Source organism: Ochotona curzoniae, unplaced genomic scaffold (genome assembly GCF_017591425.1).
Source record: "Ochotona curzoniae isolate NIBS_2020 unplaced genomic scaffold, NIBS_Ocur_1.0 scaffold_4506, whole genome shotgun sequence".
Lineage (NCBI taxonomy): Eukaryota > Metazoa > Chordata > Mammalia > Lagomorpha > Ochotonidae > Ochotona > Ochotona curzoniae.
In genome coordinates this window covers 4,152,205-4,170,425 of record NW_024467119.1, presented here as the reverse complement: position 1 = coordinate 4,170,425, position 18,221 = coordinate 4,152,205, and the positions used below count along the sequence as shown (strand labels likewise).

The following is an 18,221-nucleotide window of genomic DNA, read 5'->3' as shown; positions in this document are numbered from 1 at the left end:
TCTGTGTTGGCACTGATGCTTCCACCCTAGTTGTTTGACAAGGTGGGTACTGTGAAAGATGGACCCAACCTTTACATCTACTGGTCTCCAATAGACTTTGATCTTTTTCCAGTAGACATTGATACTTTCTTGATAAGAAGATGCACAAAAAAACTAGTGATTGCTACCCAAGCATGGGCAAGGATGACCAAGACAGGCAAAAAAAAAAAAAAAGAAAAAATCCTCTTTCTGAGCCCTGTTTTAACACAGCTTCATGCAAAACACCCGATGGTCCTGGCCCGAGTTGTTTGAATTACACAATAGGAAATTATCCTGAGACATTAGGACACTATGTCCGAGGCGATCCTTAAATAGGAGAAGTCCTACACTGCATGTGTGTGGGGACTGTTGCTCCAGACACCTGCCTCGGAGGACTGCTGCCTGCTCCTCTCTGGTCGTCCTGCATAGCCAGCGGATCTGTAAGTGCTGAAAAGCTCTTAATTCTCACGTTAGGGTTGTTGTTGAAGCCCAGCCTCTGTCTGCCCCTAAATGTGAGTCTGTCCTTGCGGAATCCATGCATGTGGACCCCCTGCTGCAGGTCTGATGGTGGGCTCGAGTGACTGCTGAAGACAAGAACTGCAAGCTGAGTTAACAGCAAAAGTTGAAATGACTTGTTCAAAACACGAATATCCTACTAAAGAAATCCCATGGAGACAATGGCTGCTCCAGATGGGCTGAGTTTTCTGATTATTGATCTAGAACCTTGGTATTTTTCTTAATCAGGTCACTGTTTTATGCTAGCAGATGTTTTGCAGTTTTTCTGTTATTTGGATGGTAAACCTTGTCAGATAATGTAGTCTGTAATTTCTGCTGTTTCCTGGTTTACTTCTTGCTGTGCAGATTGCAATCTTTGCTCTGTAGAAACTTCAGATATCAATGCAACATCACTGATAACTTAACTTTTTTTTTTTACCAGGGACTTTGTTCCCATATGCATGAGGCCACCCCCCAGAGCCACACGGAGTTTTATTTGTATGTGACCACTAGGTAGTTGTATAATTTCTGTGTTTAAATGCTTTCTGCTTAATTATGGTTTGATTTGAGATGAGGGTATAATTGTTAATAAATGAACACTTCATTCATGCACAATTTTTAATTCTCACTCCTGTTTCAATACAATTAGGGGGGGAAAGATAACACTCTTCTGGCTTTTGGAATTTATTTTTGTGGTACTCACCAAGTTCATTTACCCTACTGCCCAATAAAATCATTGTCCTTTCCAGATTCTCACTTGTGGCAACCTGCCCACCTCATGACCTTGAACTCCTCCCTTATGACTTTGGAAATCAATGCAGACCAGTGCATGATCAGTGCTCTACTCACAAGGATTCAGCACTGGGATCAGATTTCAGACCTTCACAAAGAAGCAGGGCTTCCAAAAATAAGTATTTTTCCCTAATCTTATTAAACAAACTCACTGACTCTTTTCTGACTTGAATATTAAAAGGAACATAGTCAAACAAATATAACATGGGAAATTTAGCTGAGCTTTATAAAAGTGTTGCATTCAGCAAAGACAAGATGCTCAACACAGAGACTGTTACGATGGAGCTGTAAGAACAGCGGACTGTTATGGCACCTTGAGGGTACTGACAGCCTTCACCCTCCCTGCCGATACACACCTTCTCTAACTGCACACCTAGTGTCTGAGCCTCCTCTACAGACCCGTCAATACAGACCAATCCCTCATTCCTCCACACTCAGGCTGCTGCTCTCCCATCCTACAGGTGACTCCCAGCGATGAAGACCCTCGCTCTCCTGGCTGTCATGCTCCTGGTGGCCCTCCAAGCCCGGGCTGAGCTCCTCACGGTGAATGCTGATGAGGTTGTGGACCAGCAGCAGCCAGGGGCAGAGGACCAGGACGTGGCTGTCTACTTCTCAGAGGATGAAATCCCGGCTCCTGAGGCTTTGGGTGAGAGATGCCACAAGCAGAACTGTAGAGACTCTGGGGAATAATGGGACGCGGGCACTGGGATGGCCTGGGACAGTAACTTGGATGATTTGCCTCCTTCACTGGTGACATTAAAATCTGTAGACTGACCTCTGAAAGCCAAATGCACCTGGAACTGTCTTTGGAGAAGACTTTGATTCTGAGATTTTCATGTGATATCCCCAAGGTGTAAGGCATGGAGAGACACATGGACTAGTTTCTCTTCACTTAAACGAGTAGAATTAAAGAGAATACTTAACTGTTTATATGAGCTTTAGAATCTAGAATCATCACTAAAGTGTCACTCATATGTATGTGTGGTGGGTCAGACCACACAGAAATGAATACCATGAGAATGTGTCCCAGGTTCCATGTGACTCCCTCCTTGTTCTGTGTTTATTTCTACTACTTGGAGTTGTCCATGATACCAACTACACTGCAGCCAACGTAGTGATGAGTCTTAACCACATGCAACTTCTCCAGCACGCCTTTTGCTACCCATCTGTTACCCCAATGTTCAATGCCTGATGTTCGCCCTGTGTCCCTAGGTATAAATGGCCTCTGCTTTTGCAGAACAAACTTCTGTCCAAATTTGGAACGCCGTATTGGATCCTGCAAAACCCGTGGTGTCACCCGTGGCTCACTCTGCTGCCGCAGAAGATGAAGAACAGAGCAAAACAAATACCTTATCTGCTTTTACACCTCAGGGAAACCTGTTTTGACCCATTTGCTAGGTTCTTTCTACGTCAAATAAAATTCTTATAGCGAATATTCTGTTTGTGTTGCTTTGATGCTCACATGTATCTTACTCTGGACTCTACAAAACGCAGGTGCCACAATTTTAAATCAAATTCTTTTAGGCAGAAATATGGCTCCAAATTCTGGATTTGTGCCTTGAGCTCAGGTTTCAGCAGGGAGTGATCACAGTTCTGATCTGCCTACTATCTTCTCTCATCCCTTCTCTCTGTGCCCACTGAGATGGCACACACTCCCACGGTTCCTCACAGTAAGACAATGACCACGGCCAGCTCCAGTGAAAGCGGTCGTGACAACTTGGCTTCTTGGGAAAACTACCATCCTTCTATGCAAAATTTTGGAATTTTATCTAAAGAACCAGATTAAACACATTCTTCTTGGTACTGGTCCAATGAATATGCACTCGCCAGTTCAGACTGGAGCAGATTGAGAACAAAACTATCTAAAAAACAAACACCTAACTGTGATTAAATAGATAAATATGAAAATATCTATGTATATGTGAGCCTGGATTGTGCACCATCAAGCAGATTTCATACACAAAGTGCACTTAATTCCTCCACTACACATTGCAGCCCAGGCATCCTACAGTCACATCAAGCTAGAAGCAATCTGATACTGCATGTCAGTTACAGCCCTAGAAGTGCACCAGGCGAGAAGCACAGGGGATCCTTGACAGGGCTGCGGGGACCTGAGATCCTGACACCCACATCCTGCACGTCAGTGAGTGAAGCAGGAAACTAGGTCTGCCTCCCAGCAAACCGAGGGACATGGACTCTGAGAGCACCAGGGAGAACAACCTAGGGGGTTTCCTATCTCTGCAAGACAATTTACCTGATAGTCTCCTCCGTAAATTGAACAATAGCAGCCAAGTGAATCTGAGACTTTCTGCAGAGATTTTTGATTCTGAGATCGATGTATCGTATTCACTGGGTTCGTGACACAGAGAGACACATGGACTAGTTTTGCTGTGTCTAAATGGACAGACTTAATTACAAGGAGAAGATTTAATCATGTGAGAGGAGGTTTGGAAATGGACACAGGAGTAAGGTGTGTTGAGATGTGTGTATGATGAGGACAGAGAGGAAATGAGATGAGAATTCGCAGTCAAATCAAATCAGTAAAGATAACAAATTCACAGAGGATGGCCAGCTGCAGGTGTACAAAACAAAGCAAGCGTGTGAAACTACACAATCCTTGAGCAAGCTGAGCTTTTACAGCCTAGAATTCTTGGAGTGTGAAGGGGAAGAAGAGTTCAGAGAGACGGGGGTTGGTGAGAGCTGAGAGAACATCTTCAGGCATTTCCCCTAGATACGTGGAAAGGAATGTAGGGGGTAGGGTGAGAAACAACACAAGGCACAGCTTAGATTATTATTATTATATGAATTTATCCATCATTAAGTGATGTCACATTTTTTCACAGTGACAATAAGAATAAGCTGGTTGTTTGAAATGCAGGAGCACGTGCCTGGGAGGATTGGCTCTGCTGGCTGGCAGCCGCATGGCTGAGGTTCTGTCTTCACTCCACCAGGGACAGAGCACGTGGAATGAGCAGTGAGGAAGGCACGGAGCAGGTGGAATGAGCAGTGAGGAAGGCACGGAGCAGGTGGAATGAGCACAGTGAGGAAGGCATGGAGCAGGTGGAATGAGCACAGTGAGGAAGGCATGGAGTAGATGTGAGCACAGTGAGGAAGAGCCCCAGGCTCCACGTGGTCAGCACTGGCTCTGTGTGCTCACCCCTACTGCCTGGAATAGCACATATTTCTGGCTGCACAGCGGCTGGCATGATGATCCCACTCAACCCTCAACAATGCCTGCAGAACTTATCATGCCACCTGACTGTGACCCCAGTGCTCAATGCATGGTGCTCATCATGTGATCCCGTTCACATATTCCCTCTGTGTTTGCAAAAGACCCTTCAGCCAAAATTTTGAATGCCATTCAGGGTTCTGCAGATTCGGTGATATGAAGAAAAATGAAGTCTATATTGGCTGTGCAAACCAGAGAGGAATTATTGTTCCTGGGCCATGTCCCATCCCTTCCTGCCCCAAGTAACGCCTTTGTGGCCAGTGCTGTCCTTCAATTCTCATATGCGCTTAGTCTGAATCCTTGAAAGTGTGAGTCACAACATTTTAAATCAAACTCTATGCAGAAGTCTGGGTGTCCATCTAGGCTGAAAATGATAAGATGAAGCCAATCACAGTTCCAGTCAATCTATCGACCCCCATGTCTTCATTCTGAATTCTGTCAGGTGAGACACACTCCCAGGGACATTTCCACGGTCAGTCTGAGAGAAGCAATCACGGCATCATTGCCTCTCAGGATACCACCAGCCCCTTAAGCAATTTGTTGAAAAAAGCCCAAGTAGACACATGCCTGTTGGATTCTTGGATTCACAGCGCCATTGGACAACAATTCACATAGAGAAAAAAAACCTATGAACACAAGAAAATGCACTGGAGCACTGCACTGATAGATCCTCGTCCACATCATCTACTCAAATCTTGCTGAAGCTATTTTACCTACAAATAAAACTGCCTTTGGTATTGAAGGTGCAATTTGGGCTCTCTACAGTAAATTAAGCCATTGGAAGACTGACGCTCCCCGTAAAAGACAGCTTCAAACGGGCACCAGGGAAAAGTGATGAGAAGCAAGTGTGGGTGTCTGATGACGCTTCGGGAGGCTGACGTGCAGTTCCCAATGTCTGTGCATCAGTGGGAGAAGTCCAGAAACTGAGCACAGAACAGCAGAAGCACAGCTGGCCCTGGGACACTGGTAGCATGCTCTGCTGCCCCATTGCCATGCTACCCCTACAGACATCCCGCATTTGAGGTAGCTTACTTGCTGAGCCTGACTTCCGGTTCTCTCCCAGGAAGTCACACTCACTGAGCACCCTCCCCAGAAGCCCAAGTCGAACTCATGGTGGAATTTCATGTACATCTTCCTCCTCTTGGTCCCTCTGGCCCTGCAGCCAGCCTCTGTCTCTTCCTTTTATCTCTGCCTTTCAAATAAATAAAGTGAATCTTTAACAAATTAAGAGGAAATGCATCTCACCAACAAAGATACACACAGAACAGACTTTTTACACCAAAGCTTTAAAAAGATATTTCATGATAACAGAATCCAAAATGAGCAGGGGCAGACACCCTACTATCAAACTAGATTTTAGTACAAAAACTGGGAAAAAACCGCAAAGCTGGGCATTGTATAATGCTTAAAGAATCATATAACAAGACATGATTATAGTAAACGCACATGCACCCAACGCCAGGGAACCCAGCAGTTTAGACACAAAAAGTGCCCATGAGAACAACCATGTGTGATATTCAGAGAGAGGAGGATGGCAAGTGGTGGTTAGACAAAGAGCGAGACACTGTGGGAGTCAGAGCAAAGAGGGGAAGGTCATTGTCCCAAAGGAAGTGAGAGGACTGAGAGCTTTATGGGGAGTGCTGGCAGCCGCAGGGTGTCAGATCCATTTCTGTGATCTGAAATGTTTTAAAATAAATCCTGGAATTGTTATGGCAGCGAGGGAAAAGAAATCTGGAAGTCTAGAATAAGAAAAACGTTTTAAAAATCCCCTCCATGGGGGGCCTGGCGCGATAGCGTAGTGGTTTAAGTCCTCACCTTGAATGCACAGGGATCCCATATAGGCACCAGTTCTAATCCCGGCAGCCCCACTTCCCATCCAGCTCCCTGCTTGTGGCCTGGGAAAGCAGCCGAGGACAGCCCAAAGCCTTGTGACCCTGCACCTGTGTGGGAGACCCAGAAGAAGCACCTAGTCCCTGGCTTTGGACCGGCTCAGGTCTGGTCATTGCATCCGCTTGGGGAGTGAGCCAGAGGACAGATCTCTATCTCCGTCTCTCCTTCTCTCTGTAAATCTGACTTTCCAATAAAAACAAATAAATCTTAAAGAAAGAAATCTTCATTCTGGTCCTGCTTGCCAGCAGAGTTGGAACACCAAAGCAAGCCAAGGTCTATTGTTGTGGAAGCATTGCACCAGACACTGCTCTAAAACAGCAGGAAGGCTGCCGTGAGGATCAGGATACTGCCACAGGGAGGGGAGTTGAACTGAACTCTGGAAACAGATGGCAGGGGCTGCTAATCCCAGAGCCAGTGGAGACAAAAGTTCTCCAGAGGGTTAGAGGGAACATGGGCAAAGGTGGCTACACCATCACTGTTCCTTAATTTGCACTAACCAAGGAGAGTCTCCTAACTGCCCACGGAGACAGACGGGCTATGACCTTGGGCAGTTACATCTCAAGCAGTGGTTCCTTGTGGCTTACTCCTCATCCCCCGTCCTAGCACATGAGCAGTTGAGTTACGGTAGAACGTGTCTTGTGGTTGTTGAGCATGTAGGCAGTATTTCTGCATCCCACCAATGAGATTTGTAGCAGATGTGAAGCTAAGCAGGTGCTCTGGTCAGTGTAGCCTCTTAGGCATCCCTCCCTGGCTGTCCCTGGATCTGCAACTGTCACTGCCCAGCCTGACAGTATAATGCTCACGGTGTCCCTTCACCCACACAGCAGGCAGGAATGCCCTTTCCCTCATTGGTCTCACTTATTAACAGGTGATTCTGAGTACACTTATTTTAATCTGTTCAATCGTTCTCGTGTGGCACCAAATTCCAAGGACCCACCATGACCCTACATGTGTTCGACCTTGCACCATTCTCTTTACCTACAATTCTGCTCTACCCATACCTCTAATAAACACCCGTGGTGTTTCCTTTTAGGAATTAAATAAATTATTTCTATTTAAGATATCACTCATGGTGACTCTATATCATAATACTTTCTCATTTTTTCTAAATCTGAAGGGAATTTGAAGTCGCCTGTTCTATTACTTTCAGCTCTATTTCAGACTCAGATTTCTATTTCAGGTGTTTAAAGGCCTGCTCTCACACACACTGCAATACAGACTGGTTTTCCTGTGTAAGTTACAGTTTCTGCTGTGCAGTTTAGAAATGAAACGGTTTTATATCACTGTTGTGTTGGGAACTGAGCCGCAGAGGGAGACACTGTTTTCCAGGGGTCATCAAAGTGGCCTTCATTCCCACACACCAGTTTTTACTTCATTCAGTGATGACCATGGTATTTGGGTATCAGCCCCTCAGCACCATGTTAAGATGCTGCCCCCTCTCTCAGCACATTCCCAAGTGCCTCTTCCAGAGCTGTTTTACAGGAAGTACTAGGTTCTCAGCATCTTTAAGAAAACCAAGTCAGCATACATCCCCAAGTAGAAAACTTAGGCTTGTGCCTTTGGTGTGTCATAGCAATGTTTACAGGGAAAGAAATCCAGCTTTCACTGGGCACGAAGGTGATGTGGGTAGAGACTATGTTATACTTTGAGTGATCACCTGACCCTTTTGTTCCACTCATTATGTCTTTGCTAATAATCTGTTCTAATCTGAATTAAACTGAGAAGAAAACAGTTCTTCGGGGCAGCAGTGTGGTACGGGGCTCTTACCGAACCGCAGCATTGTGAGTGGAGCGTGGCTGTTTCTCCTGAGGGGTGAACCTCGCAGAACCACACACGCTGGAGACTGACCATACTGCTTAGTCCAGCAGCAGTAATGTTTTTGGAGTCAGTTTCTCCATGAGGAAAGCATGGTAACTAACTTCACATGTGCACTATTAGCATGTGTCGATTAAAACTAACAGCAGGATTTTCCAATCCAAAAATTCCACAAGGCATGAAAATTGAGGAATAATTTATTAGAATAATGTGTAAAGATCAAGATTGTACAAGCGTCATAAGGTAAGTCCAGGAAAGCCTTGAAGTATTTGGTGAGCTAGTGAAAAAAACTGGGAAGAGGTTGGTGAGGAGATGGGTCATTGTGATTAAAACATCTATGTTTGCCAGATTACGTAAATGGAAGTTAGACTCCTAACCACCCACAAAAGGGGGTGCTATGTCCTTGAACAGTGCATTTCAAAGAGATGGCCCCTTGTGACATGCTCTTAATCTCCTTACCTTATCACCCAAGCAGGTGTTTTAAGGTGGAACATGTCCTCCATCCATCTGTCTCTTGTGCACAACCATGGGTGGGGATAGAGCATATTACAAATGCTACAGAGCACAGATCAAACTTTATAACAAAAGAAGCAAAGATAATGATCACCAGGAGGAACATGCTGCAATTAGAAATAGGGAAGCCAGGACGGCCTTCAGTGTCAAGGTGAGTGTGTGGCAGAGATCTGGGAGCAACAAAAGAGAGCCATGGGCACTCTAGGATCAGTCCAGGTGCCAAGGATTCCACCAGGCCCAGGGGTCAGCTTAGGAACACTATCACAGAGTTCGAAGGACAAGAATGCTGTAAGACAGTGGCAGTATGAGAAACTCTAAACAGCCTTCCTGGTCACCACCACAAACTCCAGTGTTTCAGCTTCAGCAGTTATACAACAAGAAGGGAGGGGCCCACTTCTGTGTCAGACTGACATACAAGGTCTCTGACCTCCCTGGGACTGGATTGTAAATCCTCTGCCCTGACGAGTACCAAGGGAAGGCAAGGAGGCCTGCACTTGCATTCTCTCTCATACAGACCCAGTTGGGGATTTGACTCATCTCAGGGTCACAAGGGATGTGTATGGAGGAGAGCTGTCCTTGCTCTGTGGTCTCAGTTGGTGTTGCTAGGCTGGTAGTCACACCAGTGTCTGAGCCCCTCCTGTGTTTTAGTCAAGAATGCTGAGGAGTCCACAGAAACCCTCTTTCTCAACACCTCACATTCAGTCCCTCGTTCATGGTAGGTCTGGTTAGGCTTGCTACAAGTGACCATCATCCTGTAAAGGCTGCCATAGATTGAAATGGCATCATTCTCCAAGCATGTGCACCAGATTCATCATCTGAAAGATGAGATCACACACAATATATGATGTCTAGAGCACACCCTGGACCCCTCAAGGTGGTCTGTGATCACATATTGACTGGCTGTGACAGTAGCATGGGTCTATAAGATTAGAGTGGAGGGAATAGGAAGCCACACAAAGATAGAACACAAACAATGTCCTGTCTAGGTGTTGACTGACCCTTTGCAGACACTGTGCTTGTCAGTTAGAGGGAGCCCACCCCTTAGGGATGCAAGCATTACATGAGTGGTGTCAGCAGAGTGAGCGACAGATGGGGGCAGAACAGCAAGGGCCCCTGTGCTTGCCCAGTACAGGCTGCATCTGCTTGGCTAGATATGGATTCCGGGCCTCCTCACGTGCATGATATTTGACACCAGGAACTCTGCACCCTGTAGCAGCAACAGAAATGCTCGGTTCTCTGGATAACTTTCTTTCTATTCTCTCCCCTCTGGAGCGCCTTTGAAGCCATAGATTTCAGACACCAGCAGGCTCCCAGCAGGTACATTCACTCCAGGGAGCATGTGGCTCAATGCCCCCGAGGAGTGCTGAGTGGTCTCTTTGTGTGAAAACTCACTTTCTATATACAAAGCCACATGTGAAGATCAGGGCGTTATTAGTTCATCATGATATGCTGCCCCTGTTCTACTCATTAGGTCTTTGTTAACAGCCCATTCCAAACCTAACTCAAGTCATTTCACAGTCTATGAAACCCCAAACACTAGACCACCAAGGATTTGCGTTGCTCTGCATCTTTTCGGGAAAGCTCCAACACTTTGCACAAAGGGATGGCAGTTTTCCAGAAAGCAAGCTGGTGACTATTGATTGACCTTGCATCTTGGTAATGTCTTGGGGTGAGGATTTGAACTGAATGAAGGCAGAGGCAGGGGCAAATAGAGATTAGGAGAGCTTTCTGGTCACGTTCCTCTACATGACACCTGAGTTCAAGTCAACTCAACCTAGAATTTCCAGCCAGGGTTTTGTTTAAGTGAGGTTAAGCTGTTGGGATTCACACTTCCAGGAAATCAGACCAAGGTACCCATGAGCATCAAAGGAGCACAGACCACGAGCACTTGCTGCAGGCTCTTTACTGGGGTGGTAAGGAAAGGACATGGCAACGAGTCATAACATTTTCTAAAAACTTCTCATAACAGAAAGAAGAGCTCTTCTCTGTTCTCCTTGTTTATTTGCGGCAGCAGAATTTCCCTGTTTCACCCCCGATACCACAGGGCCTAGAGTTGTTTTCCCAAGGCCAGCACAGCCATCTTCTGCATTCGCAGATATAGGGTCCACTGTCATCTACAAAAACAGAAAATCAGGCACTGGAGTCAGAGGTGGAGTTAGGAACATTCTGAAGAAGCTACCTGTGGGAAGTTTTATGTTCATCAGGCTTCCTGAAGTACAGCTGGCACAATGAACATCCAGCTAGTAGGATTGAATGCAAGTACTGATGACACACATGCAGAAAACTGAATCCCATCCTCACTATCTTTTGTTCTGTATCCTCTCTAACCCGTGCACAGCCTTGGTTCTGTCTTCAATGTTTCTAATGTTTTAACTAGACCAAATTCTATACATTAAGATACAGAACACTAACCAGTTAATGTGTCTATGTCTTAGCCTAGAGAATACTACCCAAATCCCAGAATCAGACAGCTTTGCTGAAGAAGCCTTGCTCATTTGCCTTTCACGGCTCAAGGCACAGATGAGACAGTTGTGGCCAGGGAGGTTAAGTTAAATGTTTGGATACTCTCCCAGGCTATTGCAGAGCCCATGCCCCGTTCTTTTCCTGCAGTTGCTGCAGCTCTGCTCTCTGGCTTCTCTCACCTAGGGCTTCAAGAATGGAGCTGTGTTCCCCTTTAATGTACACGGCCACCTCCTGGTCATCTCCCCTTGGCTGCTGCTGCTGCTCTGGAACCTCACCAGCTGCATCTCAGTTTACAAGCCATTCTTGGAGACGGTGTCAAGTGCTGTCCTTACAGCTGGATTTGCCTATGTGATCCTTGCTGACCTCACCCAGAGGATTCCCCAAGCTTTAGATGAAGACATTTCACAGATGAGTAAATATGGCAAAATGACCAAGGCCAGCCAAGCCTGAATCCCAGGGTCTGCCTCCATTCAACCTCTCCCCCTGAGTCTCCACATTCTTGCATGCTGCAGTCTCTCACCTGGATCCTGAAGAGCACTTTCTTCATCCATTAACACTGAGATGGCCATGAGTTGGTCCTCCACATCTGAGTGCTCCTGGCCTGGAGCTTCATCATCTGTTGGTGGCACAGGCTCAGCCTTGGCCTGCAGGACCACCAGGAGGGTGGCAGTGAGGAGTATGAAGGTCCTCATGCCTGGAGTCTCCTGGAATGTACGGAGAGCAGGATTCTGAGTGTGTGGGCAGTAGCAACTAGGCGTGAATATATAGGTCTAGGAGAGGCTGTGAGACAAAGGCTTCAGTCAGAGAAGGTGTGCGCTTGTTAGGGAGGGGAGGGCCGCTGCTGCCCTCTGAGTGCCTTTGATGTTGCTCTGTCCTCGCAGCTCCATCACGGCAGGAGTCTGTGTATTTACTGATGGGCCTTGATTCAAGTTGATAATTGAGATGAAGGCTTTGGTCTGCTGACCTGTCTCCCATCTGTGAGGATATTTGCTGTTGAGTGATAAAACTGAAAGACAGAATGATTCCCTTTATCATGTTGTGGGAACAAAGCTTCCAGCTTTCTTAACATGTATGCTGAGACATATCAACGCTAGGCCTGGACTTAAAACATGGGGAGTGAATTCATGCACCTGGCTTAAGTCTTCACTTGTCATGAACCTTGACGTTAGTGTCTGCATCTTCTTTGAAGCAATTGTTAAGACAGTGCTTTCTGTGTGTGCATTTCTGTAATGCACATTGAAATGACTATTGGGTCTTAGCTCCTGTCTTTCTAATCTGTCTTTGTGCTAATGTATTCCCTGGGAACATACCAGGCAATGTCCTAAACACTTGCTTCTCTGGCACCAATGTGGGAGACCCACGCGTGTGTGTAGATGTTGGAGTGAGAGCCCAGGGGGATCTATGGCTGTCTGAGTACAGACTCAGTTTGTATGTAAGAAGTTCATATGGGGCCCAGCGCGGTGGCGCAAGTGGTTAAGGTCCTCGCCTTGCACGCCCGGGATCCCATATGGGCGCCGGTTCTATCCCAGCAGCCCTGCTTCCCTTCCAGCTCCCTGCCTGTGGCCCTGGAAAGCAGTCGAGGACCGCCCAAGGCTTTGGGACCCTGCACCCACGTGGGAGACCCGGAAGAGGCTCCTGGCTTCGGATCGGCATAGCATGGACCGTTGCGCTCACTTGGGGAGTGAATCATTGGACGGAAGATCTTCCTCTCTGTCTCTCCTCTCTGTATATCCGCCTTTCCAATAAAAATAAATCTTAAAAAAAAAAAGTTCATATGGTCACCGTGCTCAGTACAGATGTGGTTTTGCTCATCCTCACTCACGATTATTCATGATGACTTTGGCTGTAAGAATGTCAGTACTGTGCTCTGTGAGGCATAGAGATCTGCTTTCTCTTGCCCTTTTATTTCCTGGGGGGCCCTCCCTGCTTTTTTATATACACTGTTAGGCACAAAGACAGCTTAGGTAACCCAGGAGACCTACACAGTGTATAATATCTCCAATTTTTATGAGACCCAGAGAGAGAATATGCAAAAAGCATCCATCACACTGTGGTCTCAGTGCTTTCTGTACTCAGTCCCAGGCTGAATGGCGATGTGTACAACACACTGACATCTGAATTAAAGGGATTTCAGGGAGCTGTTGTGTTTCCGGGATTACAGATGGTCCGTGGGAGTCTGTGCAGTCAGCAGTACCTTGAATGATACAATGGTGCTGCTTCCTGAGGTGCTGTGACTGTCAGCTTCAAGTTAACATGGATGCTTTTCCTAACACAGGGTAAGCATGTGCAGGTAGGTTTATTTAAGACACAATAGAGGTCAGCAGAAGACATACAACCATCACTGGAAGCCATGCAATTTTTGGATGAAGCATGTGTTAGTTTGAAATGGATGTTTATTTGGAACTAGCTTGGATATGAGGGGTTTTTAAATTTGTTTTTGGGGTTCCAGGTTGTGACACTGCCTTTCAAGGTGACCTAAGACACACAGAAAACATGAAAGAAATGCGCACACAGGAATTGCTCTGAAAATTTATTTGAAATAAGGAAAGAAAATCATTCCGTTTCCTGCATGAGGGAAATGATGAGTTCCCACTTTCCGTCAGCACACAAGTCTGCAACACTTTGTGTGACCCGACTATCGATATTGTGTTGACCTGCATTGCCTCCTGGGAAAAAGCAGAACCTCTTACAGTCGTAAACCAATACTTTGCATAAGCCTAGAATTCAGAGCCACAAATACAGGGTTCAAAGAAAAATGAGGGACAGTCCCATGCTGGGTTGAGAGGGTGTCATAAGGGCTACATCACAGCCAGCAGCATGAGGCGCAGCTTGAACAGAACGCAGCTCCCAGAACAAGTGTTGGTGACCTAGTCTCATCTGTCCTCACTTTGTGCTCCAGACTTCCTCGGCCCATCTAGCTGCACATTCAGATTGTAAACACTCCTAGGAGACAGTGTCACGGTGCTTTCTGTGTTACTTCAAACAGTCAAGAAAAAAGCACATTGCAAATCTGAGCTTTTTATCAACACAAACGCAGTGGGCTCACAGCATATGAAAAAGTATAGTATTATAAGTGTGAAAATCAACAATGAAGCACTATAGGTTTTGAACAGAAAGCATTCAAGTTCTTTCACTAGGAGAAAAGTTGGGGGAGAAAAACACATAACTGTTAATAATGTTAGATTATGGGCCCTGTGTGTTAGCCTAATGACTGAAGTCCTCACCTTGCAAATGCCATGTGGGTGCTGGTTCTAATCCAGGCAGACCGGTTTCCCATCCATCTCCCTGCTTGTGGCCTGGGAAAGCAGTCAAGGACCCTGCAACCATGTGGGAGATGCTGAAGAGGCTCTGGGCTCCTGACTTCAGATAGGATCAGCTCCAACTGTTGTGGCCACTTGGGGAGTGAATCAAAGGATGGAAGAACCTCCTTTCTATATATCTGAATGTCAAATAAAAATAAATCTAAAAAAATGTTAGATTCAGAGCAGAACTCAGAGCAGGGATTAGAGTACACCAATTCTGTGTCTACAGAGGTTTTCAATGAAAAATACGTCATGGACCTTGTAAAACAAATGGGGGAATTTGGGTGAGTCATTTTGTAATTTCTCAAAGCAGAGACATGTGTCTGAGTCACATGTCATTTCAAGGGATGTGTTCAGAACACAAGTGTGGGCCATCCAGGCTAGGCCACAGCACCCACTGACAAGTGCTAGGACAGGGTGCGAGCAAGTCAACCTGTACAGCAGTACCACCCGGCAGGACCCAGATCAAAGGCTGGTATAAGTGGACCTGTCAGGGGAAACAAGAGCACAGCTATACTGGGCTTTAGTTCCAGTTGCTGAGAATGAGCATGAGAGCCTGAGGTTGGAGGTGGAAATGGGATGCACGTAGTGTGAGCTAGGCTGCTTAATACAGCAGCACCATATTGGAACACCTGTGGGGGGTGTCTGAGGATGGGTTGGGTTGAACTAAGCACCAATACTCCAACCATGGGTGTGCACAAGACCCAGATGGGATGCAGGATGGACTGGGAAGGGATTTAGCACATGCCAGCACCCCGGGGCTAGGGCAGGCCTGGGTTTAGGGGGTTGCTAGGAGATTGCTGTGGTTCCACCTGTTGGTGTGCATGAAAACTGGGCCTGTGGTAGGATGGGCTAAGACACAGCACCCACCCTTTCTTTTGTATGAGAAATCAGGCTGGAAATGGAACTGATGAGGCAGCGTCATCCACTGGTATGTGCATAGGCTGGTGCAGGAGCCCAAGGCTTGAGCCATCCTCTGCTGCTTTTCCAGGACATTAAGAGGAAGAGAAATGAACTGGAGTGTAGCACAGGTATTAGAACCAGCACAAATAGGTGATGCTGGCACTGCAAGGTATAGGATTACATCTTTGAGCCAACTTTTTTTTTTTAAGTAACAGTATCTTTGGGTCAGTTTGACAATCTCTACTGACAGTCCTCCTGAAGTAGTGATAACTGACGTGTGCTGAGAATCAAACTGGGTCACAAGAAAATACAGACACTAACGTCAAGGTTCATGACAAGTGAAGACTTAAGCCAGGTGCATGAATGCACGCCCCATGTTTTGAGTCCAGGCCTAGCGTTGATATGTCTCAGCATACATGTTAAGAAAGCTGGAAGCTTTGTTCCCACAACATGATAAAGGGAATCATTCTGTCTTTCAGTTTTATCACTCAACAGCAAATATCCTCACAGATGGGAGACAGGTCAGCAGACCAAAGCCTTCATCTCAATTATCAACTTGAATCAAGGCCCATCAGTAAATACACAGACTCCTGCCGTGATGGAGCTGCGAGGACAGAGCAACATCAAAGGCACTCAGAGGGCAGCAGCGGCCCTCCCCTCCCTAACAAGCGCACACCTTCTCTGACTGAAGCCTTTGTCTCACAGCCTCTCCTAGACCTATATATTCACGCCTAGTTGCTACTGCCCACACACTCAGAATCCTGCTCTCCGCACGTCCAAGGAGACTCCAGGCATGAGGACCTTCATACTCCTCACTGCCACCCTCCTGGTGGTCCTGCAGGCCAAGGCTGAGCCTGTGCCACCAACAGATGATGAAGCTCCAGGCCAGGAGCACTCAGATGTGGAGGACCAACTCATGGCCATCTCAGTGTCAATGGATAAAGAAAGTGCTCTTCAGGATCCAGGTGAGAGACTGCAGCATGCAAGAATGTGGAGACTCAGGGGGAGAGGTTGAATGGAGGCAGACCCTGGGATTCAGGCTTGGCTGGCCTTGGTCATTTTGCCATATTTACTCATCTGTGAAATGTCTTCATCTAAAGCTTGGGGAATCCTCTGGGTGAGGTCAGCAAGGATCACATAGGCAAATCCAGCTGTAAGGACAGCACTTGACACCGTCTCCAAGAATGGCTTGTAAACTGAGATGCAGCTGGTGAGGTTCCAGAGCAGCAGCAGCAGCCAAGGGGAGATGACCAGGAGGTGGCCGTGTACATTAAAGGGGAACACAGCTCCATTCTTGAAGCCCTAGGTGAGAGAAGCCAGAGAGCAGAGCTGCAGCAACTGCAGGAAAAGAACGGGGCATGGGCTCTGCAATAGCCTGGGAGAGTATCCAAACATTTAACTTAACCTCCCTGGCCACAACTGTCTCATCTGTGCCTTGAGCCGTGAAAGGCAAATGAGCAAGGCTTCTTCAGCAAAGCTGTCTGATTCTGGGATTTGGGTAGTATTCTCTAGGCTAAGACATAGACACATTAACTGGTTAGTGTTCTGTATCTTAATGTATAGAATTTGGTCTAGTTAAAACATTAGAAACATTGAAGACAGAACCAAGGCTGTGCACGGGTTAGAGAGGACACAGAAGAAAAGACAGTGAGGATGGGATTCAGTTTTCTGCATGTGTGTCATCAGTACTTGCATTCAATCCTACTAGCTGGATGTTCATTGTGCCAGCTGTACTTCAGGAAGCCTGATGAACATAAAACTTCCCACAGGTAGCTTCTTCAGAATGTTCCTAACTCCACCTCTGACTCAAGTGCCTGATTATTCTGTTTTTGTAGGTCAGAAAACCAAATATTGGTGCAATTGCAGAAAAAAATGCTGGTCTACTGAAATGGTTTCCGGGGAATGCAGGGATGGGCCTTCCACAAGAGGGGAATTCTGCTGCCAAAGATAAACAAGGAGAACAGAGAAGAGCTCTTCTTTCTGTTATGAGAAGTTTTTAGAAAATGTTATGACTCATTGCCATGTCCTTTCCTTCCCACCCCAGTAAAGAGCCTGCAGCAAGTGCTCGTGGTCTGTGCTCCTTTGATGCTCATGGGTACCTTAGTCTGATTTCCTGGAAGTGTGAGTCCCAACAGCTTAACCTCTCTTAAACAAAACCCTGGCTGGAAATTCTAGGTTGAGTTGACTTGAACTCAGGTGTCATGTAGAGGAACGTGACCAGAAAGCTCTCCTAATCTCTATTTGCCCCTGCCTCTGCCTTCATTCAGTTCAAATCCTCACCCCAAGACATTACCAAGATGCAAGACCAAGCAATAGTCACCAGCTTGCTTTCTGGAAAACCACCATCCCTTTGTGCAAAGTGTTGGAGCTTTCCCGAAAAGATGCAGAGCAACACAAACCCTTGGTTATCTGGTATTTGGGTTTTAACAGATTGAGAAATGACTTGAGTTAGGTTTGGAATGGGCTGTTAACAAAGACCTAATTAGTGGGAAAAGGGCAGGACACTGTTCAGCAAAAGAGCTGGGTCTGGGGCAGGGACAGACTGGCTAACCAGCTCTATCCACTGATGCATTTATGGTCCTAGAGTACTTGCAGGTTGATTGGACTTGGCTAGAGCATCAGGTCGCTATTGCTGAGACTGTTTACAAATCCTTCAACCTAGACCATAGAACCATCTGTAAAGTACAAAATCTGGATCAGGGATTGGCCCAAGACGTTAACTGTGGGCACCCCTCAAATAGGCCACAGCTCCGTCCCGTGAGAATGAGAACCAGGGCTGGACGTGGACCTCGATGGATAGG

General features: G+C 46.5%; 1 long non-coding RNA gene across 1 annotated transcript; it reads left to right on the top strand.

Annotated features, from left to right (window-relative positions):
* Nucleotides 1–368: 368 nt before the first annotated feature.
* On the top strand, nt 369–1,750 carry LOC121147110. The gene is made up of 2 exons (XR_005882339.1): nt 369–458; nt 1,263–1,750. It is a non-coding gene; the product is annotated as an uncharacterized LOC121147110 (long non-coding RNA).
* Nucleotides 1,751–18,221: the final 16,471 nt, after the last annotated feature.